Source organism: Haliotis asinina, chromosome 3 (genome assembly GCF_037392515.1).
Source record: "Haliotis asinina isolate JCU_RB_2024 chromosome 3, JCU_Hal_asi_v2, whole genome shotgun sequence".
Lineage (NCBI taxonomy): Eukaryota > Metazoa > Mollusca > Gastropoda > Lepetellida > Haliotidae > Haliotis > Haliotis asinina.
Window position 1 is genome coordinate 19,729,811 of NC_090282.1, and position 16,037 is coordinate 19,745,847.

Here is a 16,037-nt window from a genome sequence, read left to right on the forward strand (position 1 = left end):
GTTGTATTTCACTTTTGAATTAAGCATGGTGCCGAGCAGAATGCCGACATTCAAACTGATAAAACTATGCACTTTGATATAAATATTCTCTGCATTCATATCGATAGCTAACACATAACGGTATATGGACCAATGTTGCTGGAGTACACATGAAAGGCAGCGAATAACTAGTCTCGATTTTCTGTAGAAACAGATAGCATTGGTCGTATACGCTAAAATGAGGCTGAATATGATCTAACTGGATAGCTGAAAACCAATATGCACATGCAGCAGTGGATAAACATAACACAGTAAGGCTTTTATATCACTGGTTTGGTTTCAATTTGGCGGGTGAAAACTAGTTTGTTCTGTCTCCTCTGAACAGATATTGAAGGCTGAAAGTTTGAATCCTTACAAAAATGTATATTTGAAAACTTCGAAAGTTACTCGTATGAATAATTAATGTTAGAAAATGAACAAAATAATATTATGTTTCATAGAACGACCCTTACAGTCGAAGGAAATCTATAAACAATAAACCCAGATGGTAAAATGTAACCACGGTGAATATATTGTTCAACCGAAGAGACTGCAATGACAGCCAATTCTTCAAGGCTGATGCCCACATGTTTAACGAATGTTGCCAAAATGTCACCATAGACGTGCTGCTCAAAGCATTGGTATATCCGATGCTTTAACGTTTTGACTCGGTTGCAGCTTTAACCCGGTTGAATAATCCATTTCAATCTGATATACACTTTTCGTCTGTTTCAAGGCATCTGCATTTTAATAAGTTGCTTCTGCATAGGGATATCTATCTACAAACACTTACATAATACTATCGGTGCGCCTTCGAAGAAATGATGTCCAAATATGATGACAATATGCTCGAAATGTCTGTGTATCACATGAACGTTGCTATACTCCACACTACAAAACAATGGGAGATGCTTGACAATGGCTTGGCCTCTGGATATCATGGACTTTAAAGCCATCATGTAACAAAATATTGTTATTTCCAGGAATTAGAGTTATGTCGCAGCATGCCTTTCCTAGATGTGCGAAAGGAGAACCAAGAGCCGTCATCCTCATCCAAAGAAACGCGCTATTATGCCAATCTTCTTTTAATCCAAAAGCAAGAATGTCTTGTCATCTTTCTCCCATGCCTTATACATACGTCCCATGCCTGCTAATTCGACGCCTTCTTTCTGGCGCCCTTTGTTTGTACCGTGCTGTCCGACATACAACCTAGATGTATCGCATATGTCGAGATAGTTTCGCGCCCATTAGCCCCGCCGATTCATCTCCTGGTCTAAGTGGTCACAGAGCTGACCAGCAAGTGATAATCGGTTTGTTGTGCATGCCAAACAAGATGGTGTCCATGTTGTATCACACGTCTCCTCGTGTTGGCATGAGATGGATTAACACTGAATACCAGCGGAGCTAGATATTCTCACTCTTAAGTTTTGAAACTTTCAACTTGAGATAAATCATGTTTTGTGTGCATCTTCATCACAGCACACTTGATTCATTTATGAACAAAATAATCAGCCATTCTACTAGTTTTGCATATCTGATAATTTCTTATGATTTTACGATACACAGAAGACGTTTCTTCCGACAGTTTGACGTGAAGAACACATGTACGTAGTTTTCCGATGTGATTCACTGTTGTGAGACTATAAAAGCTCATTGGAAATGGTGGGAAAGGACAAGTCGTTATGAGGACTATTCTTTGCCCAGTGGACATGTCCAGTTACACAGTTACCGTTTACGTGATTTTGATTTGGCATGGTGAGAGAATAAAACTGGTTTAAAGTTTTCTCAAGTCTGCAAGACTATTTAATCATTCATGTCAAACCAACATGGCTTACATGAGGGAACATCTTCAAGAGTAAATTTTATAATAGACAAGTTTCATGTTCTTCTACGATGTCATCCTCGTGTTCAAAATATTTGATGCAGGCTTCTGAAAAAAACATTTAAATCTGTTAGCCTAACTCTAAAATACGTTATTTTTAACATTATATCATCTAGGGGCAAACCAGTGCTAGCATCCTACTGCTGTAAAGATTTCCTGTTGGTGGTCTGGTGAATAGTGGGACATTCAAAGCCACGGTCGTGCAATGCAACCATGGCGACAACAGACTTGTCCAGTGGATCAACACACTCACAACGTTTAGCCTTAATAGATACATGTAGTCAGACACGCCTTCTTGCATTCTCGTGTCCATTACTTGTGTGACCTCCATAGAGGTGGACCCCCAGCATGATTCCATGGAAACCCAGAAAAGGAAACTACCACCTTTCCAGCTACTGGAACAAGCATTGCCTTCTTTAGATTACGTCTTGTTTGATGTTCCTATTGCCTTGACAGTTATTGGTCTCTGGCTGATTCTGGTCAATCCAATACTATGACTGCATATCGCCGGCGTGGGACTGTTTCACAAAGTCCTCTGTTCTCAAGAGTGAATACGATATTCTTAACTCTCACTTCTGATTTCTTCTATCTTTCCATGACTATCTTTTCAGTAGTAGTTGTTCAAGAGGGAGACATCGAGCAGTAGGAAACAGTTTATGGAAATATTTAATCATGAACAATCCTATCTAAAACTATACCATATGCGTCATGGTAAAGTGCGTCTTCTTTCCTGTGTACATACTGAAAATTGCTACTGATATATACAGTCACCTTGAGAACATATTTGCCCAAAATTCCAAATACTGCATCTACCATAGTTGGTGCGTCAAAAACTGTATATAATAGTGCCAATGCATCAATAGGTTGGTTCTGTATACTTCATAATGGTGCTTTATCCTTTTCTCTACTCGCATCGCAAAAGGTCCAACGCACTTGTCCATCATCCAAAGCTATCAGTCAGTTTCAGTACAATAATCAAGGAACACACCTTTCATACGTCCAATGTTTCTGACCATACTATATTTCAAAGTGGTGTCATATAAATATGTTTATCTATGAATTTCTCATAAGACGCTCTTATAACACTCCCTATTAAAATCACATGCCACTCCTGGTCTGGGACATTCTTGCTCAAATCTAATTGCAGCTCATTGCTATGATTAATGCTATAGTTATGGCACTGCCACTCTAACTGCCGGTAGTGTTGAAAAAATGTTTTAAACCTTCTTGATTTATTCAAGTAAAACCTGTTACGCACCGTTCCTTACTTATTTGCCACTGTAATCAAACGGCATGAGATACGTTAAATGGACATGGTATGGATATAGCTGAATCTCAGTTATCTTGATCTGAGATGGTATGATAATTGGTAACGTATACTGATCATATTTCTCTTTTATATCAAGGGAATATTTAAGTTACCGAGTGTACCAAAAGGAGTTAGTATCGTGGTTCACTCGTTATTTTCCGTAACTCATATCGTTATAATGTTGAACACTGTCACCATCTGGCTGAAATATTGTCGATGCGGCGTCACATTTTTTACACGCTCGCACTAAACACTCAAAGAAAAACACATCTCAAAATTACCCTCAACAGATTTTACAGGAATATTTTATTGTTATTTACAGCATGTCTTCAAATCAAATAATCATATATGAACACCGAGTTTGGTATTGTGTAAATCACGATATCTCAACTCTTTCATTTTTGACATACTTGCATTTTTTATTTCGAATGAACATTTCAGGCAAATAAAGCGCGCATTCATTCTTATTTTGAGACATGTTTTCAACAGAACCTCATAAATGACAGACACGTGGACAGTCACCATCTTGTTAATGCGATCAGCTACACGGAAATATTAGATGAAATTGCTCTGACAGATCTGTTAAGAAAACGTAACTGTATCTCAAAGCTGTGCACGTATATATAAAATCTCTATATATAGAATATATGCAAGGTTGTGACAGCAAGTTTGTGTCTCCTCTATGTTATTTTGACGCAGTGACATCGCCGTTCATTGCATAATTCGTAGGTGACATTCGTTGTATATAGCCCCTCTCGAGGGACGTCCACTGAAATACGATAGCTCATATACACAGCAGATTACACAATTTACAATCCCTTTCATAAATAAGGATTTCACCATGACATATGACCCATATCGGGGGTCAAAGTTCACATACCACTTCGGCAGACACCAGCAGTGAAAGCGGGGAACGAAGCAGATTAAACAAAACTGACTTTAGTGCTGTGATAGCACACGCCATTCACATATCTTTCAATTTCTACGAAGTATGTTTTATGACATTTCAAGCTACATCAGACCCTTGCCAAAAAGCTCCACACGTCGTGAAAATATGTCTTGTATAGGAAACGAAGACAGAGTAGATGTTAAGTTGTCTGTGGTTGTGTTTGGAAAGTTTAAATCATAAATACATGCGAGATAACAAATGTTTCTGTGAATATGATTGTCTAGTACGCCGTGGGTTATCTGAAGGCTTCTGCTCAGGTGTGGATTTCGTTTGATTTAGTGTCTATATACATATCTCTTCACTAGAATGATAAACTGAGGTTTGCCTGCTTGTCAGGGGCGACGTTTATCATGGCATAAATATAAATATAGTGCCCACTGTTCAACTAACCTTTTGATGTAATGATTCATGGGGTTTCTGATTTTCGCCAAGGCATCGTTCTGTAATTACAGATAATAACACTAACATTATGTATAGATACTGCACGGAATGATTGATGGTGTGTTAGTGGGTGATGGACAGCTGATACCCAAATCATTTCTTTAAAACTTAATGGTGTATTTTGGCGTTTGTTATTTACTGACTTGAAACGAGTGATCATGAGGAGTTCAGATGGGGTAAGGCACATACATGTACATATTACGTATACTCAGGTAAGTATTGCACTGTTAATAAAAATATATATTTCCATGATTTATATGTTATGAACCAAATGAATATTGCATTAGATACTTTTACTGTGTTATACTGTTATATGTTATTAGTGAAACGGTAGTCTGGAAACATAACAATGTCATGTTGACATACAACAGTGCACAAAGTAACTCATATATATTCATTTATGATTAATATTGTCCATTTGCTGCTGATATATTGATTGTTAACTTTATGAACACTTTTGAACAAATGTCTACGAGGACTGTTAAGAGATAAGCACAGTGCGTATGACGTCATAATGGGCTTGTGGTCCCGAAAATTGAAATATATTTACAAAGTTTACCTTCCATAACAGCACGTGGGGTGATTTACATCCATAACCTAACTACTACTAAAAATTTTCATGAAACATGAACTTATTGCCTAATCTTTCTAAAATTTAATAATTATTTCCTTTGATTAGTGGAACAAACGCCTCCAACATAGAATGACAGCTTCGTATATCAGTTTAAGTAATACTCTTAATACCAATCATCACAACCAATACCATAGTGGCTATTCGCCTTTCTAGTCATGCTTCTAGTGTGTACGTAAGCATTACGAAACATTCACAAGTACATGTTTATGGATATTTGATGAATAAGGTGAATATTGAATAATCACACTATTTATTATTGTATAACTTTAGATAGGTACACAGTAATGAACTAAACAAATATTTCCCCGTACAATCGCAATGCTGTATCGACACAAGCACACAGTGTTCCCTACTTGAGTATCGTGGAGCACTTTCTTCTTGCTAGTGTTTGGCTTTAACTCACTCAATATCGGATTCAGATGATAATATCACAATGCCGGGATATTTGTACATACATCTTCAACGTGTTTGGAAAACACTGTGTGATGAATGGGTACGAGGTACGGCCATTACAACATAATTTTCACTTCTATACGAATTCTATTTAAGTTACAAAATAATAATTTGAAGAAATCTACCGATAGTAACTCGATGTAACACGATGTATCAAAATTTCATTTCCTCCGCATACTCCCTTACCTTTACCCATTTACCCCGGTCTGTTTTAAACTGTATCTTTCAGTTAGATTTGGGTGTTTGCGCCAGCCAAATATAAATGGTAAACACGGACGCCCACATTTATAATGGTTTACAGTCTGGAAATATGCATGTACGAAAGCATCACGAAATACGGTGTTTTACTTACCCGAGTCAAGTCTGTATACAGTCGTCAGGTATGTAGTTTCGTGTTGATGTTAGCCTGTGTTCCTAACCACTGTTTGTATATATTATGCCTTAGAAGCACCCTCAAATAGCACTCGTCGTCCCTAAGGCCACCTAACAAAAACACCATGTTAGCATTTATACGTCAAATTCAGGCTTAAACGTGAACTAAAATCTCATTTCCTGAGTTTGTTCAAAGATTTTTCCCCAGCCTTGCTCTTTTTATTACCTACAAATATTTGCCTCCTACCTCCGACAATAACTCAAGTGGAAACAAATAAGGAGAAGCTGTTTATTTTTCATAACGCTTTAGAAACACTGACAAAATAGAATGTTTGCCTGCAAAGAGGATATAATTATAGGGTGTTGAGCTTCTTTGTCCCCCTGAACCCTAGTGAAAGAAGGGGTACGGGTACTCCCTCGGGGGATCGTTGGCAACTGAATTGACAATGGGTGGCAGTCATGCTGGGTATTGAGCCCGTACAGATGGAGTCGGTGGCTGTCGGGCGATATGAACTCTTTCTCTACAGTAGGACCAAGTCGGCATGGACTTTAATGTAAATTGAACGTCTTCATTATTTGCGGTATTAAGTTTAAAATAACGCGTTTCCATTCTGCAATAATTCACGTGTTACTCGTTGATGATTAATGACGGGGCGTGGATGCATTGAATTTCATAAAAATTACATGGATTCTAAAATGTCCACAAAGAGTATGGTGTGTTTTGAAATATCATGGGATGCGTGACGAAATTATATGGGTCACGAAGTAATGTAGAATGAAACCTTATTTATCCGAATCGACCGACTTAGTGAGGACGGGTAAGTATCGTTTCACTCCTACTGTACCAATCTTTTTAGTGATTTAATGATGCAGTAGATAAGAAAGGCCATCACATATTCTACTCGTGTTGGCAGCATAACAAGGGTCTGTAGCCGAAGTAGTATTTGTGTCCACATAAACAAATATATGATGGATCCGGAAATTTGAGTTTGTCTCAGCAATTTTCAGATATGTGAAGTGAAGAGGCTTTCATCAGAAATAATGTGGATTACCTGGTATTGTCGACACCATTGTTATGAAATGATTCGAGTATGTATGTTTCAAGAAATGTGCATCAACATCCGACGGATACTCCATCGAAACGTCGCAGTCACGAAATGTCAGAAATTTGTCAATATTTACCTTGTCAACTACTAAAATGTCACTCACAGAAGTCAGAAATAATTATACCAAATATGAGATACCTGCTGTACAAAGCTTTCCAGAAACTACTGTAACATAGGTCTCGGGTATATATAATAAGTACCTCCGGACACAACTGTCCTTGAGATGAAACGTACTAAATGCAATGCTTCCTGCAATAATTGTGCGAAATAAGCCGCAAATTTTGAGTTTTTGGTTTTCCAAAATATATTTTCCGAAACATGACATGTTCAGGATTATTTAAGGTACTTAAGTGCACAACGAGTGTTCCTCTAGAAATGGAAACAGACGAATATACTAAACCTAAAATAGGAACTTTGTTTTGGCTAAAACTACTGGAACGTTCACGAATGTCTGGCACGGGAAGACGGTGATTTATGTGGCAAAAACATTTCCGTAGAAATCAATCTCCATAACACGGCACTGTGACAGTCAGGAAATACGAGAACTCTAACAGCACATACAAGGATCAACGTGCCAGCTTTACCATCCACACTCAGACTCATTTTTTAGCACTCGCACATTGTTTTGAGTTTTTTTTCAGGTCACACGTCGGAATATTGTTGCATGTTTCTCAGTTTGTCATCAGTTGATTGTGGGCCCGATACCAGCAAACACATGCCTCGAAGATTGACGACGCTGTAGACAGCTGGGGGCAACAATTAACTGAAGCCCAGGACAGAACACGGGTATTGAGAAATCGGCAGCAAATGGACTTGTATCAGAGATCGGCTGAAAGTGAGACAGAGCTTGATTCTCAGGATGTGGTATTGTCAACTTACACCTTGTCATTTAAATCAGAAGTCAGTAGTGAATGGAGAATTCGGATAATGTCATATTTTATGCATCGAGGTTTGTTCCAGACGTACATGTCAGTGATGGTACAGGATGGTTTCAATGGTTCCAGACGTCAATGCAGTAGGAACACCATTGCATCACTTGTAGTCCCATTTGCATATTGTGCAACGTTTCTTTATTCCATATTATAAGATCAGGGTTGTGATCTTATTCCCACAAAATCTAATCATCCATGTCATGAGTTTGCAGTGGCCTGGACCCGAACTCCCTAGGGACTTTCATGCCAGTCATCTACGACAACGTCCAAATGCACACACCATTAGTTGTCTGAGTTAGGTGCCCTGACGGAGGTAGAATCATCAAAAGGGATAGCCAACGTACGTGGATCTACCCGATATTAATGGCAGACTTTGAATTCGACCTCCACATCTTAAGACCAAGTGCACGATCATCTCTTCAAGCATTAGAACCCATTAGACCTGATCGCCCACGCCCAAACAGATGTGACCTTATCATTTCATTTTCTACTACCACACAAATCAGATGATATAGCTTGATGAATCCTTTTTCACCATTACCTTTTGGCATATTGTATCAAAGGTTTTTCAACAAGTAGCAGTGTTCAGTAACAAACATATATACGCTTTGATGTTGCCACATATTTCAATCACTAACTGCACAATGGACGCATGACAAAGGCCACGTAAGACAGGATGTTTAGCCCTTAATAATAAAGCTTTTAAATACACACGCTTCATTGTTTGGCGTGTTCATCCTCAAAACGAGACATGTTTACAAGAATGCACAACAATCCATCAGGTGTACGCATACCACATTGCGCCTCAACACACATAGTTCAATATTAGGTATAAAGAGAACATTCATGGAACTAATGGCACAGAGCGATCGTGACGCGAAGTTATGGTACCTTCTGTACATGATCGTGAGCTTACAATAGTTGTAGCGGAAGATAAAAACTGTGTCTAAAATCCACGAGACGACGACCATACCTTCTATACAAAAACGTGGACCTAGTTCCAGCTCTAAAACTACCGTAATTTCTATTCAATAATATGGACTTACCAACAGTTATAGCGCCAAGACTAACTTCCCTTCTATGCGCAAACACAGACTTAAAATGATCGTAGCAGAAAGACTACTTACTTAATAATTATGAACTTAAATACTTGTACTGCCGTTTCCTCTCTTCTTTCAGTACTGCAATATTAACGTCACACGTCGTCATTTAGGAATACTGCCAAACCACGTGTCAATCTGAATTTACTCACTGAAAGTACAGGTAAACATTTATTTTTTTTCCCTCTTACGGGATGGCCTCTTCACGTGATCCTATGCGTGTGTGATTGTGTTTTAATCAGTGAAGGACTGTCTACGGAAAGTAGTCTGGGTTTCCTTATTGAGTTGGATTGCTTGGATTTGAAACCATACGCGGAACTTGGCCAAGTTGCTATGGAGACAGCACTGGGCAGGAATGAGTAGGTTTGGAAGATAAACATACTCTGTGTCTTGAGTCTTTGGAGACCACACCGTATAGCTGGAATATTGCTGAGAGCAGCGTAAAACTAAACTCACTCACTTAGAGACCAATAGGAGGATGCGGGTTTGGGAAACAGACTAACCTTTCGTTTTCTTTACGTGCTGGACTGCGTGCGTGTGCGTTCGTGCTAATCTGTGTACTTGTGCGTGTGTATGAGCGTGGTTGTGCATGCGTACGTGTTCGTGAGTAGTACTTTGGTGCTTGAGTGTTCAGCGTAATTGTGACATGACAGATTGCCTAATTTAACACTTACTCTAAGCTTTGGATTAAAGTTTGTTTGAAGGTACCAAAATTGTCTCACATGACGAATCTTGTTCTGTCTCAGGTCTATAATGAAAGATTAGCCGTTTATGCCTCGTCCTGCAACGGTAGAGGATAGCTCCAATATTGTCTTGAGTACAACCTGAGGTACTTGGCGAATGTTAGGTCGCATTAAGCCAAGGTGTCACAATGATCAAGCTGAACATTAATCAAGGCATTATAGCGATTACAGATGTAACCGTAAACATAATTACATAACATTCTTTGATGGTCCAGACGTGTTTGTCAGTGCGAGTGTGCTATATGGAAAGCCGCGACTTGTTTGGCATGCAATGTTACGAGAACTAGAGTGTGACACTGCATCTATAAAGTACAATGGATATACACGACCGTATGGTGCTAGCACTCTTCACAACTGAATCCAGGATTCAAAACCACAGTCACAGGTTTCTGGCGTGCCCAAGGACGCAAATCAACACTGAGAATATCGGCTCCTAAATTCTTTGTTTCGTTACATGTAAGGCCAGTACACAATGCTTTGTCTTGTTACATGTAACACCAGTACACAATGCTTTGTCTCCTTACATGAACGACCATTACACAATGCTTTTTCTCGTTACATGAACGACCATTACACAATGTTTTGTCTCGTTACATGAACGACCATTACACAATGCTTTGTCTCGTTACATGAACGACCATTACACAATGCTTTGTCTCGTTACATGAACGGCCATTACACAATGTTTTGTCTCGTTACATGAACGACCATTACACAATGCTTTGTCTCGTTAAATGAACGACCATTACACAATGCTTTGTCTCGTTACATGAACGACCATTACACAACGTTTTGTCTTGTTACATGAAAGACTATTACACAATGCTTTGTCTTGTTACATGTAAGATCAGCACACCATGTTTTGTTTCCCCTTGTTACTTGTAGACCAGAGTATCACGATTTTCCCTCTTGCCACACTTTGATCGGTACGCCACACTTTCTTTCCCTCTTGTTATAACCTGTGTCCCTGAGATCTTATAATAACCAGTACACTATACCTTCTACCAGTACACCATAATCTTGTGTTACACTGAGCTTCACTCTTTTTTAGTGGCAAGGTCTTGTGTCTGGTTTGGGACTGACCAAGAATAAGTGGGTTCAGTGACGGTTACAAATATATTTCTGGACATTTCTGGCAGGGCAAAGATAAAGATATATTGGGCATGTCCCTGTTCTTGTTTCGTCAGTTTCGTCACTTCAAGTACGAGTGTTTGGGTTGCACTGATATAGCTTACACGTGTGTTGCTTCTTGTGCTGGAAATGACTAATAATCGCTTCATAGTCCCAGCCCACCGAAATACCATAATACATGCCACAGTGTGACATAGATACCTACTCTAACACAAGAAAGCGGTAAACGTCCAGACATGTCATTTCCATTGGCATGGTCCAAACCATTGAAATACTATGTAAAGCCACCTCACAGAGAAATGTCACTCCCGCAAACAGCACGGTCCGTCGAGATCCACGACAGATCGTTGACGTCAAACATGCCAAATGGTTTAACAGTGGAACTGATACTTTGGTATGTCCAAGGCAATGTTCTGTTAGAATCTGGTATAGTTTGGAAGAGGCTGAGCAAATCGTTCAATCAAGGTATAAATTTGATAGGGACTCTATGTTCGTGCAGTATCACGCTGATGCGAGGAACGTGCCCGGTCGCGGTAAGCTGGGAGCGTCCTGACGTGCTTGTCGTAATGCAGACAGAAAATTGATTTAAGAAATAACATGAACTGAAATCAGAGAGCAAAAATAAACGGCAAAAGCTTTTGATGTAACATCAATGTAATCATGCAAAAACCTTCAAAAATATTTTGTGCGGCGTAAAAAGAGCAATGAAACAGACTGCAGTTTAGCAGCTGTTGGTCCATGAAGATAAACGATCCCAGCAACGGGAAGAAATGAAGGATTATAGAAACGAGATGTTATAGATTTTTTACGCGATTTATCAAAGCTGAAAATGCTGACAATTCAAACGTGTCTCTGTTTAGATGCACACCAGAAACATTCTTTGTTGAGCAGATGCACGGATTTCTGTTCCTCTTAGATGCTTTTTATAGTTTGGTATTGGTTAATTGCTGGGTGAAAGTAGGTATACAACTGTTATCGATGCTGACTAAAGTGAAAAAACACAACATCAGTGGTTATTTTGTTTATTGTTTAAAGCCGCACTCGGTAACATGTCCTCCCGCACCACAGCTCTATAGACCAGACAATCCAGTGATTGTCAAATTACGATACTAGGATGCAATCGCATGGAATCATCCAGGTGACCTACAATGACCCTCTGATTCATTTAGTCGTCTCTTGCAATAACTACTGGATGATGGGGCATATCCTCATAAATGAGTGAATAGTGATATTCGCGTCGAGATGTGTCAGCAATTTAGCAAACACAATGAAAGTGACACTGAAATAGCTGTCAAATATAACACTCCCTCTCCCATGGACACCCTACCCCAACATTTCAATGAACATTGAAATGTGATGGTAGAAGCGTTCGCTCGTCACGTCTACGCCCTGGTTCGATTCCCACATGGGTACAAAGTGAGATGTCCATTTCTGGTGACCCCTCGGCGATATTGCTGGAATATTGTTAAAATTCGCGAAACTCGATTCACTTACTCACTCACTCACTCACTCACTTGACGTTTTCTGAGTACATCTGTCGGTTATACGGGCACCAAAGAAACAGATAGTCTCTGACATGAACCTGCAGAAAAAAATTGAATGAAAATACAATTCAATACAAAGTAGCCTAGAGACTACCTTCATTTTCCAAGACTGTTGTAATCTAGACTTGCCAGTTATTCGAAAATTGCATGGGCTGCAGTGGGTATATTTGTTTCAGGGTCAAAATGACAGACTGTACGAGCAGCCGAGTAACTTCATTAAAAACATAAAAGTAGGTTCCGAGGAACAGGAAACCAGATGTTTGTGGCCTAATTTCTTCAAATAGTGTTTGATACCTGCCTGCCAAGTGATACCAGCCATACCCTACACATAGGTGGCGATACAAGTATACACAGACTTAATGTGATATACCACCAGGGCAGGGGCCATAGATAATTGTTAACTCCATGAGATGAGTCAGTATAACACCAGTACATACGTGTTACTAGTAGGTGAACTATAGACACACAGCATCAGGCCTGATCCCCTAGTAATCCGGGTCCAATTTAGAATACATGTATCTCGCATACATACCTCATTAGACTAATAATATTGTGTTGGTAAACGTTATGACACAATGGTAGAGACGCCCGTTGTGTAGAACTATTGTGTTCAAGTTTGCGGGTATGGCTGAGCACCCTTGAATGGCACTGGCTTTGACGTCTTGCGATAGAGATTTCAAATGTTAAGATTACCCAGCGTGTTGCAACATCAGCCGAAAATCTAAAATGTGTCTTCTGCATTGTGAGATATTGTGTACATGTTCATACTGCGTCATGCTGCGTCATACTGCGTCAGTATTTGACGAGAGGATGGCCACATGACCACGAGACTTATGTTTATAGTTTGATGCTCACAGTCTTTTCCACGATTTTGGACTACTCCAACATTTCTGGAGAAACAAGAATTCCCGGACTTGTTTCTAACAATTCGGATATTTCAGCCTTGAACGCATTTAGTCATACATTGGTTGAAATAGTGTTTGACAACATTCCCGGTAGTGCTCCCGGTAAATAAAACGAAGAAATGCACACCTAATTTAACGAATCGATTTGTACCAGTCAACAGAATTGTGTACCAATCCTGGATTACACTTCAGTATCTGTTCGACTTGACAAAAATGAAGAAACTATGGGTTTACTGGCAATACAGGTATTGTCTTCCTTCACGTTTATTGTGTCGGCCATTTTGACGTTCTCTACTTGAAGTAAATGGGAGTTCTTTTTGACCTCAGGATCAAATTTCTCACTAGGTTTGTTTGTCCAATATGCTGTTGAGTTTTTGTGTTTATGTCACTGGCAATCTAGTGATCAACATCATGAGCACTGATCTACACAACTGGACACGTTGACTTGTGTCATCCAAGTTAACGAGATTTACGACAAACATTGTTTGCTGAAGACCAATTTTAACCCGGATCTTCATGGGTTCTTGGGTCCTTTGATGAGAATTTGTTGGATTCGAACCGGCCAACAGACTAGACCAATGAGCTACGTCCACATTGTTGCAAGTTTATTTTCAAGCCTAAAAGCGAGTGACTGACTGTAGCGAACATACGAAGGTTTGTGGTTGTGGTTGTGATGGTCTTGATTCCATCTGGCACTTTCGTCCAGTTTCACAATACAGAGTGATTAGGCATGGTCCAGTAGGGCTTGGCGCCATACGGGCAAGTCAATGATATAATAAGTATGTACGACGCTTATGTGTGTTGCTTGGTAGAGAACACTGTAATGACAATGTGGATCACCTTTAAAGACCAGGTTAAGCATCGCTTTCCCTCCATAAGTGTGACCCAACTTTAGAATGAGATCTGAACAAATGTGGCAAGTGAACGTTCTACAGTGGTTAAAATATTAACAGTACTTTCCTCTGACCTCTCGACTGACAATTGTGTGAACGAATATACCTGATTTCCCTGGCTTAAATGCTTTAAACCACGTGAGAATGGGTTATACGCCCTACTAGACACTTCAAGACTCCATCTACAAGTGTCAATACAACAAGATGATGAGGTAAGCAGGTATTCTCCAAACACGGGACATTTAGATATATGCGGCGTGGACGATATATAACCGGCGGGCGTTTTTTTTTTTTGCAGACCCGGGAGAGTTCGACACAACGCGGTGCGACTATACCCAATAAACAGCATAATAATGAAAGTTACTGATTCGAAAATTTATATCTGTATCTTTATAGTGTTTGCTTATAACCCGTTTAGCTCCATGAATTAAACTGAAACGAAAAACGGCTTTAAAAAACGGCTTTTACACAATGGCGCATGCTGTAAAATGTTTCGCCGCATGTTGTATTAAATAAACAAATATTGAAACTCTTAAATATACTGAGCTTATTCAACGACATTGAAAACAGAAGAGATAGATTTACTAGAGAACATTCAAGCATATATCTCGTGTTTTACGACCAGGGGTCATCGGATCAACCGTATATCTTGCAACAAAACTTTACAAATGACGCCATAGAGTGCTTTAACCTATCCGTAGACTTTGACGTGCTGTATCCAGCATGCAGTCTAGTTCTGACAGTGAGTGAGTCTAGTCAGCAGTAGCACGCACAGGAGTGGATACAGCTTCTCGAGAAAGCGGAAGATGCACACTATTGAGAAACAGGGGTATACACTTGTACAGTTCCACCCAAGTTTCAGTGGTCATTTAACAAAATTTCAGGACAAAAGGGGAATGCGCACCCATGCTGCCCTGTCTATTTCCGCATATGACGGCTCTATTTCCGCATATGGGCTTTACACATGTGGGGAATCGAACCCGGGTCTTCGGCTTGACGGACAAAACCTTTAACCACTAGACTAACCAACCGCTCCTCTAGTTCAGATAACAATTGATCTGTAATTAACACCATTCAGAATGGCACCGTGTCCGAAGTTAAACTGAAATAAACACAGGTACTCACGTGCAAAGACCGATAGATTTTTGGACTTTGAACCCCACTGTCTGTCAACCAATAAGAGGTTACCCTAGAACATCCCCTGCAAAGTTCCCCGCCTAGCTAATTAGGGCATGTTATCCTGTTATAAGACCAACAGCGTAGGTTATTCGCCCCCTGATGGAAGGCGCATATGGTGCTGTCACGTCACTATTACGATGTGCATTACCACTATTAACATACTGGGTCCGTGGGTGAAAACACAAGTCCCGTGAACATACGGGTATGAATTGGTCTTCGTAAGAGGCCACCATCTGGATCACATAGACAGGCTCGCTAATTTGGTTGACACGTGTCATCGTACCCCAACTGCGTAGAACGATGTTCATGATGTTGATCACTGGATTGTCTGCGGCGTTAAACAACATTCCAACCAGCAATTTACGAGAGAATTATTGTGCGAAACCAGTTTTATTTTGTTGTTGTTGTTATTATTTTTTTTTTTCGTTTTTTTTTTTTTTTGTGTG